Raw genomic sequence first — 13,518 nt, forward strand, 5'->3', positions numbered from 1 at the left:
GGATGCCCTTGAAACAAACATTTCAACATTGGAAAAAAAAATCCTTATTGTTTTAAACATAACCTAACTAAACAAGTCTCTGTCACTTTAAATGCACATGCACAGCCATGGCCAGAAGTGCCAGCAGTGCCTGCCTGCATTGTAAACTTACAGTTTCATGTTCAGACTTTTGACACATGTTAAATCCACAACCTAAGAATAAGTAACTTGCCAGTAAATGTAGATCTCCACTATTGGAAAGCTTCACATACTTTGGAATATTCCAACCTCTCACAGCGGGACACTCTTCTCCTCCTTTTTTGAACTTCATTTACATAGTAAACAAGCAATCAAAGTAATCACTTCTGGCTTTTGCAGTTCTTCATTGCATTTTACATGCATGTTATGCATAGTCACACTTGACACCCTGATCCAGTACTGGCTTTTTACTTTGAATACTGGGATTTGTACTCCCATACTTCCTTCTTGCACATGCCCAATCTCACGTAGAAAAAAGGAAAACAAGATGGCCATGGCCATAGTAAATAGAAAGGGGACTGATTCCACTTTCTATTTCTATTGCAGCCTGGCACGGACAGGAATGAGCATTTCAATTTACCAGTCCTGAAGGTAAGTGAAGGGAGAGGGAGGAGGGTGTTGGTGATAATGTTGGGGCACACGGGCTAGGGGAAGAGGGGCTGTGGGTCACAGATGGCAGCACCTGCGGATGGGGTGCAGATGGCTGGTAGAACGCAGGCAGACACTGACCATTTCTACAGACGTTTCCAGACACAAAATTAGGGGAGCTCCTTTCCCCGGGTACAAATTGAGCAGCATTCATTCCTTTGTGTTTACCTCGAGGACAACTGAAGCTGATAGTCCTTGCCTGCAAGTCTGCTGCTTAGTAATAGAGAAGAAGTTCAGTGAATACCTCAAACCCGCCAACCAATTGTTAAATGTAGAAATACCACACAGAGTTCCTTACCCAGGCTCACTGTGTGGGTCTTTAACATGCCAAAGGTGTCATAGATTTGATCACATTTAGGCCTTTAATTCCAAGTCCTTTACAATCACTCCATGTGGCTATTCTTTCTTCCCCTGCTCTTGCACCCATTCCACCATGATCAGCACCTACATTTCCGGCATTGCTGAGTGAGTGGAGAAACAGAACAAGAAAGAGGCAGAGAGAGAGAAAGAGAGAACGAGAGAGAAAGAGAGAGAGAAATAGAGAGAAGAACAAGTTACTTACCAACTGTAACGTTCTTTCGACTGGAATTTCCCCCCACGTATTCCTCATCTTATGATATTCGTTATCGCCAGCTTTGCTGCTTCAGAATTTTTTTTTCGGCAGAGGGCGCTGTGCTCGAGTTGGTGGCGTCGATTGTCCCTCGACGGGCTCCATACCTTGTCGACGTCACTGATGGTATAAATAGCTCGAGCCGCGCCCGTTGGCTTCAGTTCTGTTTTTTCAATGAAATATTGGAGGAACACCCAGGTGTGCATCATGACTGATGCACTCTTCGTGTGAGGAAAGTGTAAGAAAACGCAAACTGTACTGCGGGGTAGGTTGGGAGGGTCGATGAGGAATACGTGGGAGGAACATCCAGTCGAAAGAACGTTACAGTTGCTAAGTAACTTGTTCTTCGAATGGATTGTGTCCTCCCACGTATTCCTCATCTTATGATAGACTCCCATAGCAGTGGCAATTTTGGAGGTGGGAGTACTAGAAACTGTTTTCATTGACAGAATGAAATACCGCCTTGGCAAATAACCCCTCATTGGAGGAGGAAGCATCTAAGCAATAATGCTTGATGAAAGTATGCATCGATTTCCATGTTGCAGCTGAACAAATATCCGCTGCAGGAACTCCCCTCTTCAGAGCCGCATAAGTAGCCATCTCCCTAGTGGAGTGGGCTCGAAGCCCATTTGGGGGGTCTTTTCCCGCCAATCTGTAGCATTCAATTATAGCCAGAATGATCCAGCGGGATATGGTTTGTTTTGTCACCGATAATCCCAATTTATGACCTGTATAACCTACAAAGAGTTGCTCATCTTGACGTAATTTTGACATTCTTGAAATGTAAAAACTGAGAGCCCTTTTGGGGTCCAATCTATGCAGTCTCTCCTCTTCTTTACCCAAATGAGGAGGAGGATAGTATGTTTGTAATATGATTTTTTTGTGAAAATGGAGGTCAGAAACTACTTTTGGCAAAAAGGAAGGTTTAACTTTAAGAACTACCTTGTCCTTGTAAAAAGTAGTATATGGAGGTTTACATGAGAGAGCCTGTAGCTCACTAACCCTGCGGGCTGATGTTAAGGCCACAAGAAGGACAGTTTTTTAATGTTAGAAGCCTCAAGGCACAAGAGTGCAGAGGCTCAAAAGGTATACAAGTTAGAAACTTAAGTACTATATTTAAATCCCAAATTGGAACATGGAAAGGTACTGGAGGGTATACGTTAGTAAGCCCTTTAAGGAATTGAATTATCAATGGAATCTTGAAGTAAGAAACCTCTTCCGAGGAGCGATTGAAAATGGATAGCGCTGCCAGATATCCTTTAATAGTTCCAATCTGGAGCCCCAGATTGGCTAGATGTACTAGGAAAGAAAGCACCAATGAGGTGCCACATTGAAAAGGGTCCACATCCTTATCTCTGCACCAGTTACTGAACTTATACCAACAACACCGGAACAAGGATTTTGTTGCTGGCCTTCTGGCCAAAAGCAAAATTTCCATTACGTCATCCGGAAGATCCCAATCCTTGTATCTCAACCTCTCAGAAACCATGCGTGAAAGTTGAGTATCTTGACCTCTGGATGGAGAACCCGAACTTCCTCTTGCGAGAGAAGATCCTCTCTTTGCGGAAGATGTATTGGAGGGCAGATGGATACGTCCAGAAGGTCTGGGTACCACGTCCTCCTGGCCTAATCCGGGGCAATTAGGATCATGGTTTTCGTGAACTTTCTCAACCTCCTGATTACTTGAGGAATCACAGGGACTGGAGGAAACGCGTACAGAAGTGGGAACTTCCACTCCACCACAAACACGTCTCCTAGAGCTCCTCTCAGAGGAAATTCCCTTGAGCAGTACTGTTTGCACGTTCGGTTTACCGTGGTTGCGAACAGATCCACTTGAGGGGTTCCCCAAAGGGCGAAAATCTCTAGAAGGACTTCCTGAGCTAACTCCCACTCGTGAGAGACTGTGCTCTGCCTGCTCAGAGCGTATGCCGCCGTGTTCTGCTCTCCGGCTAGGTGAACTGCCGATAGAGAGATTCCTTCTCGTATTGGCCAGAACCAGAGCTGCATTGCCTCTCTGCACAGTGGTAGTGACCCTACACCTCCTCTCTTGTTAAGGTAATACATGGCCACTGTGTTGTCCTTCATTATCAGGACATTCTTTCCCTGTACAGAGGGCAGGAAGGCCTACAGCGCTAGTCTGATTGCCCTCAGCTCAAATAGGTTGTGTAGTTTGGACTCTGATGGAGACCAACGACCGCTGATTGTCAGATCGTTGGTGTGGGCTCCCCACCCCGTAAGTGAGGCGAACGTCACTACTGTTATCTCCGGCCATAGTTGCCAAAAAGATTCTCCCTTGAGGATGTTGTCGTTGCAAGCCCACCATAGTAGATCCTGAGCAACTGCGCTCGGGACTTGCAAAAGGTCCGACATGCTCCCCGAGAATTGGGACCACTGAGTTCTGAGGGCCCACTGAAGAGATATCATTCTCAATCGGGCCTCTGGCACCAGAAAAATGCAGGATGCCATGAGGCCGAGCAATCTCAGAAAACCGAAGGCCGGCAGATGCTGGGCATTTTGGAACTTAGTTACCATCTGCAGAATGTGTAGAGCTCTCACCTCGGGAGGCAAGGCTTTTCCCGAGGAAGTATCCAAAACTGCTCCGATAAACTGGAGCTTTTGGGATGGTATCATGTGGTACGTCTTGAAGTTGAGGGAGAAGCCCAGTTTGTGAATCAAGTGACGGGTGATAGAAAGATGTTCCTGGGCTTGTTAGGGAGAACGCGCTCTGATCAACCAATTGTCCAGGTAGGGGTAGACGTGAATCCCCCCTCTCCGGAGACTCGCTGCCACCACCGCCATCAATTTGGTGAAAACCCTCGGGGCGGATGTCTACCCGAATGGCAGAACTCAAAACTGATAGTGAGAATTGCCAATCGCAAACCTCAGGTACTTTCTGTGCTTGAGATGGATTGGCACATGAAAGTAAGCATCCTGAAGGTCCAATGATACCAACCAGTCTTGGAGTTGGAGAGCCTGAAGGATCTGAGAAAGGGGTACCATCTTGTACTTGTCCTTCCTGAGAAACTTGTTCAAGTTTCTTAAGTCCAAGATGGGTCTCCATCCTACGTCCTTCTTTGGGATGAGAAAGTATGGGGAGTACCAACCTGTAACGCTCACCTGATTCTCGCAGAGGCGCCGGTCTTGACTGGGCGACTACCGTATCTTCAAAGGTGATGTGTAGCACCCGGTTGGCTCTTTGGGCTGGACCTCTGTGCACTGTATGCCTGACGTGTAGAGTAAGATGTCTGCAGATAGAAAATATGGGGTTAATGAACTGGGGTCATTGGGGTGTCCCTATCTCTTTCCTCTTCTCCTCTCCTGTAGACCCCCAAAGGTTAACGCTCTCACCTTAGGTAAGTGAATGCCGAGCTCTCCATCTGCCTCGGGGCAGGGTGCTGTAACCAGTTTCTTCACTGGATATGTAGCGCAGGCCTCTTGACTTCAGAGGACTGCTGTCCGTCGTTTACTGCACGAACGGTAAGTTTCGAGTCATTCAAATGTCTTTAAAGTCTTTAGTAATGATGTCTCTTGTTTTGCAGGGTTCCGGCGATGGCGGATGACGGGCTGAAGTGAGTTGAAGATGGAGCCCGTGTGATGAATAGAAGCGCCTGGAAGCACGTAAGTAAGCGCTTGTTGCCTGCTTCACTATGCGCTCTAACTGTCTTTTTATTTTGCAGGTACGAGTTCGGAGCGGCTGCAGGGTGCCGGAATACCCACTGGATTAGATGTGGAAAGGAGTAATGGCACGTGAGTATTAAAGTTCCCCAATGTCTTTAAACGCACCTTGTTTTGTCTTTCAGATGTGGGATGCAGCGCCGAAGGCCTCCGGAGCGTGCGAAGAGTTGGTAAACTTTTGTCTTTCAGATGCCGGAATGCAGTGTGAAGACCTCCGGAGCGCACGAAGAGTAGGTAAGCCTTTGCCTTTCAGATGCCGGAATGCTAACCTGTTCTTTCTTGTCTTTATAGGTGTTGCTGAAGACTGGATTCAGGATGGTAAGCCTTTGCCTTTCAGATGCCGGAATGCTAACCTGTTCTTTCTTGTCTTTATAGGTGTTGCTGAAGACTGGATTCAGGATGGTAAGCCTTTTTCCTTAGGCCCAGGACCGGATGCAGAAGACACGATGAGCGTTCTGCTGCAGAGGTTGCAGAATAACGCAAAGCAAGATTCATCCACCGGGTGTGGTTTAAATAGCCTCCTGTAGTGCTTAGGTGTCTCCTTCCACAGCCACGCCTAAGTAAGAAAAGAGTTCCTGGTAAGAAAAGAGTTCCTGCCTTCCAGAAGAGTTCCAGTGTTCTGAATCTAGGGAGTGGCTCCAGCCCCACCCAACAGGAAAAGTAGTTCCAAACAGAAGAGGATCAGAGGCTCAACTGGCAGGCAAGTAAGCAGCATGGTCTGCTGAAGGTAAGTCCACCCAAGCATTATGAGCCCGGCGCTTCCAGCGCTGGGACTGGGCATATTTATGAGCCTGGTGCCACTGGCGCCAGGACTGGGTCCAAAAGGTCCCAATTGGGACTGGTTGGCACTCGGAACCTGGGTTATGGATCTGCTTCCAAGGGAGTTGGGAAAACCCTGACCTTTTGGAAGCAGAGATCATGACACAACCCTTGTTCCTTTCCGCTACAGGTACTTGTTCTATAGCACCTTTCTCTAGCAGGGTTAAAATTTCATGCAACAGGAGCGGATCTGGAATTTTGACAGAGTTGGTTCCCGGTGGATGGTTCTGAGGCCTTTTTAGGAAGGGGAGACAGTAACCTTGAGCTACTGTTTCCAGTGCCCAAGCATCTGAGGTAATGCCCCGCCATTACTTCAGATGCTGAGAAATCCTACCTCCCACTGGGGTTTTGTGTAACAAGGTCTCAGAGTGATTTGGAGGTGGCTGCCGTAGCTGCTGAGGGCAAAGATGCCGTTCCTGAGTTTGGCTTTGTGGTCTTTCCTCGTCCACCACGAGTGACATTTCTTTTGCCCCTTTGAAAAGCCGATCCTATTCCTCTACCAAAAGAGGAGTAGTACCAAAAAGAACGACCCCTCCAAGAAGATGAGCTCGAATAGGGTTTCTGAGGCTGTCGCATGGAGGCACTGATTTAGCTGCCGCTTTTGAGGTCTGTAGTTTTTCTAGGCTTTCATCAGCCTTACTACCAAACAGTCTCCTCAAGCCATCAAAAGGCATGTTGAGAAGTCTGGCATGCACATCTGGTATAAACCCCAACTTCCTCAACCACGCAAATCTGCGTAGCACAGTGCTTGCAGCCATGGATCTGCTGATACTATCAGCAGTATCAAGTCCAGACTGGAGACATTCCCCCATTGCCTCCTTTCCATCTTTGACAATATTCAGGAAGCCTTCCCTTTCCTCGCCTTCCAGAATATGATCAGCCGCCGCCGAAATGCCGTTCCACAGGGTATGGGTAAACCTGACCAGGGTACAGGTGACATTGATTGACTTAAGAGCCATACTACCCAAAGTAAAAAACTTTATGGGCCCAAGCATCCACTTTCTTATCCTCTCTATCTGGAGGGATAGTAGGATATGCAGTCTGTCTTGAAGTAGTTGCAGCTTGAATAACCAGACTTTCTGGAGTGGGATGTCTGTTTAAATATTCAGGATAAGAACTAGACGGTCTATATTTTTTAGGGAAATTACTGTTTACCGCAGCAATATTGTCAGGGATTTCCCAGTTCTTTTCCACTGTTCTCTGAAGTGCCCTATGGAAGGGGAGAACTGGATCCTTCTGGGGGCCCCGAACAATTATGTCCGTCATATCGTCCTGTTCAAAAGTGGCTGAGGTTCTGCCCCAACCCATTTATTTTATTACTCTGCTCATTAAACTCCTGTACCCTGAATCTGCATGTTCTGCAGGGTCAGGTCTTGCAAACTCTAATTCAGGTGACGTGTCAATGTCGCTAGCAGAATGCAGAGTGTCGCACAGGTCTCTCATCTTAGATTCTGGGTCTATAAGTATTTCAGGAACTTGTCTAGTGCTGTCATGATGCCTGCTCCCGGAAGACCAGACCAGGCCCAGCAGCCCCGAGAGCAGGCATCATGCCACTTGGAGCATGCCCAAAAGCCCCAGTTAGGGGCTGTTTGGGTACAGTCCTGGCGCCTATGGCGCCAGGCTCATAAAGATAAAGTCAGTCCTGGCGCCACGGGCGCCAGGCTCATTATTGATAACTTACCTGAAGCAGACCATGCTGCATACTCACCTGAGGCAGACCATGCTGCATGAAGACTGAAGCCAAATGAGTCTTAGGAGGGACTATTTTACTGAAGGGACTATTTTGTTACTTGGGTGGGGCTGTGGAAGAATACTTACCTGGATCTTCTTCCAAGGCTATTTAAACCACGCCCGGACAGCCACACGTGCTTCGCGTTATTCTGCTTGCTGCAGCGTAACGCTCACCGTGTTTTCAGCAGCTCCAGTCTTCAGCCATGCCCGCTTCAGTCCTGGGACTCCTGAAACAAGAAGACAAGAGGGATAAAGGTTAGAACAGGAGTTTTAACTTTAATCCTTACCTGAATCCTGATCCATTTCGCCACGGAACTGAAAGACAGAAGTCTTTGAAGCATTGCTTCGCATTCCTACGGCGGCGCGCCGAACTCACCTGCTTGGCGGTACTTCAGCATTCCATCACGCTCTCTCCATCTCGTGGCTGCCCTCCGACACCTAAGGAGACAAAGACAGCAAGGTGAGCAAGGGGACTCTCTAAGGCTATACAAGCTACCCCCAAGGACTTACCTGATTTACCACGGGAGGTACTCACCTCATCTCGGGTCGGCGCAGTCAACCCTGCTTCATCGCCGTACCCCGGCCCCTAAGGGGAGAAAGCAAAGACAATACCAGTTACCCCCCACAAAACTTACCTGATTTACCACGGGGGTCTCACCTCATCTCGGGTCGGCACAGTCAACCCTGCTTCATCGCCGTACCCTGGCCCCTAAGGGGAAAACCACAATAGACTTACCTGAATCTTACCGAGTGCCATTTGGAAATCTTCGAGTGGATTAATCGGCAACCTGCAAGGAATCGGACAGAGTGAAGAGCAGACATTTGAACTCTTATGAACAATTGGACTTTAGAGTCAATACTGGAACTCACCAATTCCTCTACGCCAGTGAAGTAACTGGTCATCAACGCGCCCCTGCGGTCGACGCAGGATGGAGAGCTCATCCTTCCAAACCATCAGGTGAGACTAAGGAGGGGACATCAAGAGTGATCTGTGGGAAGACAACGGGAGTGGGGAAGGTGGGTTGACACTCAATTCCACGGGTGGTTAATTCCTCTTCTCCTTTGCAGAAGAATATTCTTGCGAGCCAGACAAACTAGGCTGAGCGGGCCAGTCCAGTCAGTCATCTCGGCGCTACACGTCACGCTGGTGGAAATAACAGCGGCCCAGTTCCGGTCGACGCCCCCGTGGGAACCAGGTGAGCGTAACAAGTGCCATATTGCACTCCAAAAGCAGAGATTTCCTCATCCTCCGAGCCAGTCTCTTCAAAAATCGAAGACATATACTTAAAAAAGTCTGATTTTGGTAATGGCGTAAATCTCCTCTCTTCCTCCTGAGTTTCCGTCGAAGGAATGGGAGGATTCTTCGAAGGTGTCGAAGGAATCTTCGACGACCCCGATGAAGTCTTCGACACAAGCGAAGCTGCCGGCGCTGATGGTGTCGACGAAGTCGTGGATGTTTTCGACGACTTCTGTTTTTTATGTGGAGTCGGTGAAATACTCAACTCTCGGCGAGTCCTCGACAACTTGGCGTCAACTCGAGTTTTTCGAGTTTAATCCATACTACCGGGTTTTACCACAGTAGTTTCCGACTTCCCTATGTCGTCCGAAGGAGCGACAGGGGTCCGGCTCTTCTGAGGCTTCTTTGAGGGGGTCGAGGTTGCATTCTCAAAGACCTCCATCAGCTTCCTTCGAAATTCTTCGAATTTTCTAGGGGAATCCGACTTAGTCGGGCATCGTACCACTTCGGTCGATGAATCGGAAGATGACGAAGGAGATCTATGCCTCCTTTTCACTCTTTTAGAAGAGGAAGATGAAGAGCGCCTCGATCTACTACGAGATCGAGATCTCTTAGAGTGTCTATGATGATCCGATTCTTTCGAATCGCTCGATTTTTTATGTTTTTTAGACAAAGCCTTCGAGGCTTTAGAAGCTTCCTTCCCCACCGCCAGTTTACCTTTCCTCTCACGAAGGGCCTTCTCCCTCATTGACTGACAGGAGCCACAGTCGCCGCTTCGATGACTTGAACCGAGGCACCAGAGACAAACACGGTGAGGATCTGTAATCGACATCTTCGATCCGCAGTCGATACACTTTTTAAACCCAGTCTTGGGTGTTGAAGGTGTTGAAGAAGACGACATTTTCAGTAGAAAATTTCAATGCGCGCTGTTCGAGAGCGAAGCAATCGGAAAAACAGAACTGAAGCCAACGGGCATGGCTCGAGCTATTTATACCATCAGTGACGTCGACAAGGTACGGAGTCCGTCGAGGGACAATCAACGCCACGACCTCGAGCACAGCGCCCTCTGCCGAATTTTTTTTCACGAAGCAGCGAAGCTGGCGATAACAAAAATCATGAAAAGGGGAATACGCGGGAGGACACAATCCATTCCATTCCAGAGTGAGAGAGAGGAAAGAAAAGGAGACGGGGAGAGAGAGAGAGAGAGAGAGAGAGAGAGAGAGAGACAGGAAAGAGAAAAAGAGAGAGAGAGATACTGTGACTGACAGAAACTCTGACTGTTAAACAGTCTGACTAGGACAATGAATGACTAGGATGAAGGGCAAGGATGAAGATCTAGGATGGAAGATTAGAGAGAAGGACTAAGACAAAGGATCACTAGGAAAATGGAGATGGATTAAAATGATGGCGAGAAAGACTAGGATAATGAAGGTGAGGAATTAGGGTGAAGGACAAGATGGACTAGGGCGAAGGACAAGGGTGTAGGAGAAAATCACTAGGATCAAGAATAGAATGAGGGGCCATCATAAATTAGAAGGTCTAGAACCAAGAAGAAGAACCATGCAGGAAGAGGAACAGGAAAAAGGACAAGGTCTATTATGAAGAAGAAGCACTATGATGGAGGACTCTGACAAAGGACTATTATGAAGGACTATGATGTAGAAAGACTATGATGAAGTGCTATAATGGAGAAGGAATATGAACTAGGTGAGGAAAAGACTGAGGAATAGGGACAATGAGGAATGAAGACTGAGGATTAATATGGGGAAGGAGAAGAGCTATGATGGAGAAGGACTAGGATAAAGACGAAAGAGAACAGCTAAGATTTCTTTTTTGTTTTTTATTGTAGATGGTTTACATATGAAACCTTTACATTTACATTTTATAACATCCTCAAAAAACTTCATTTCAATGCATATTAGACATAACATAAAATCAGTGTATGTTAGGGAGAATTCTCATAAATGGCTGATTTCCCTTACCTAATGAGTCCCTCAGCAGCTTTGCTGGATTTCTAGGATATCTTTTTTTCATATGGTAAGAGTGTGAGTATTTTTCCCACTCTTACATGTGTTTTGCCATGTGTGTTTCTACCATTTGTGTGTTCTTAGGCTCTGGAGCCTCACCTACTCCATGAGCACTACTTTGTGTGTGTGTGTTACACAGCACCTTCAGTGCAGTGACACAGGGTTGTCTTTGAGACTTCCCACTGACTCAATTTTTCTGGGGCTGACTACTGTCCCCCAGAAACATGTAAAGTTGCCATTAACTTTATGTAGTCACTTTAAACCACAGACCCAGTACACCCCATATTACATGTGGTATTGGAAAGGGTTAACCCTTATCCCTTTTTGTCTGTGCCTCTTGGAGCCTTGTTTCGCTCCCTTAACATTAAGACTTGGCTGGTGGCAGTGGTAACTACCCTAACTTTTCTACCGCGATTATCTTATATAAACGCGGTAATGTTTTAGGCTATTATATTAGCCTCGAACATAAACCCGCTTGACCAAATACATTTTATTTTGTTTCCGGCTGGGTGTATTCGCCATTTCTTTTTGTTAAAGTCTTTCTCGTGTTTTTCTCTGCGCGCCAAACCGGGGATGATTCCTTTGTTTGCTGTTTTTTCGCGGGCTTCTGCACAGAAGCCCTCCTTAAGGCACACCTGAAAGTCTAGGTAGGCAGGATGTGAGGGATCTTCGGACCCCTGCCATGGGTTCCGTGGGTAACCCAAGTCGCACTCTTGTCTGATTGGATAAGGGGACTGGCCTTGCCAGGCCAGCCATCCTGCTGTGTGATTGACAGCCAGACTGTATGAATGGGGGAAAACTGCATAAAAAGCAGGTCTCTGGGACTGGAAGATCAGCGTCGCCACTGGAACGAAAGAACCAATGAGGAACTAGAAGAAGAGGACCCCTACCACGACTGAACCGCCCGGTGAAGCCCCGCCCTGCAGGTCCGAATCTCCGAATCCGACGACAGAGGATCCTCCAGGAAACTTCTTCCCATGAGCTGGTGGGACCAACCAGTTCGCCCAAACTGCAAGCCAGGATGCCTCCTCTGGTCGAATTCACTGTACAGAGATACAGTGGGCCGGATAGCCAGGAAGGCCGGACCCTGCTTGGGTTTTAAGGAGCGCACCTTTTATTCGTTGTTTTGCTCTGCTGCTGGCTTCTCCTCTGGGTGGCGCAGGACCCTCCAAGTCTTCCTACTTCATGTCAGTACGACAGTCGCTTCAGGAACCGTGAGCCTGCAGGAACCACCAGGAACGTCCGCCTCAGCTACAGCTCTCCGTTTTAAGGTACTGTGCAAATCCGGTTGCTCGTTTCGTTCAACCGCGGTAAAAGTGTTTTAAATCTTTTGCCAATCCGAGGGCTTGTCCTTCACTTCTCTTTGAACTAACTTTTCTACCAACCAACCTCGTCCGGAATCTGTGCCACAAACTTTACCGCAAACTACCCTGAACTGTGTGATCGTGAGCAAAAGACTTTTGACTCATTGACTTTGACCTTAAGCCTTTTCTAGCTGGTCTCCTCAATGAAGTTCCTCTTGTTCAATTGCCCCGAGTACTTACCTGTTGGTTTGCCTAATTTCTAATCACTTTGTCTTTCCCTCCCTTTTAAATTGCTGGAGTGCCATTTTGCTCCCACTTCATTTTGTGAGCTTAACTTGTCTGGAATTTAAGGGAAGTGGTGTGGTGTATTAAGGACTGTGATTTTGAACTTGCTTATAATAGTGAAATGTTATATAACCGTTGAGTAAATAAATATATATTCTTTTACTTAGAAACCTTGAGTCAGTGTTTTCCTGAATCATAGTAATTGCCGTCCTTTGTGTAACTATCTTGTACTGCTCACTTACTCTTGAGATAAGTCTGGCTGCTCTGCTACTGCTACCACATTAACTGTGTAGTACAGGCTTGTACCAAAGGTGAAATTGTACTGTCACTTATAGGCTTAATAGTGTGTGATGTTCCCAAAGGGTACTGCATATAATTCTGCCTAACAGTATATATTGGAATAAATACAATATCCCATAGTACAAATAAATTGTTTCAAATATCATAACAAAATTAATATCCATGGCCTATATTCAAAAATGGCAATTAAAATGTAGATATAGAGTCCTCTGAAAAAGAAACAGTTGCAGCAAATATAGAAGCATATAAATCACTTAGGTTAGCAAATTCTTAGTTATTGCCAGGGTGCATAAAGATCCAGTGATTTAATAAATCCTGCAACTCCGAGGCCTTCCACTGTATTACAGATTGACACACATCTTGACCAGATGAAGTCATCCTCCCCCAGAGATCCGAAGAGATCCTAGAGTGGCATATTTCCCCAAAAAAGGGTCCTAGTTCCTTTCAATTCAGCACACTCCAAGAGTAAGTGGCACGCAGTTTCTAAAACCCTCAGCTTGTGGCAGAATCTACATTGGGTATTAGATTCACTGATTAGATTCCTTCTCTTCAGAACCTCTTTTGTTGGCAGAATATTCCACCTAGGTTTTAGGAGGAGAGAACGATAAGGGCGATTTGGGAATTGAGTCGTAATAAATAAAAGTGATCCTCTTTTCCTATGCTCATATTTAATATTGCTAATGGAGGGATAGGAATGTAATCTTTCAGTTGTGTTGTTCCAATCATGAACAAAAAGACGGTTTTTAACTTTGTCTGGATTGGTCATTGGTGTTTCCCTGTCCGTAGATAGATCCTCCAGTATCATGTCACAGAGATCTCTGAACTTAGTGAGATATGCATTCCCAACCGGGCGACCGTGGAGGA

General features: G+C 46.7%; 1 protein-coding gene across 1 annotated transcript in view; it reads right to left on the reverse strand.

The window, feature by feature from the left end:
- The window catches only part of DNAH12 (dynein axonemal heavy chain 12), a 3,791,933-nt gene that overhangs the window by 3,314,542 nt on the left and 463,873 nt on the right, over window positions 1-13,518 (reverse strand). The gene's annotated exons all lie outside the window — the stretch shown is intronic.

The sequence above is a fragment of the Ambystoma mexicanum genome, chromosome 2p, assembly GCF_040938575.1.
Source record: "Ambystoma mexicanum isolate Mex_15411 chromosome 2p, UKY_AmexF1_1, whole genome shotgun sequence".
NCBI classification, from domain to species: domain Eukaryota; kingdom Metazoa; phylum Chordata; class Amphibia; order Caudata; family Ambystomatidae; genus Ambystoma; species Ambystoma mexicanum.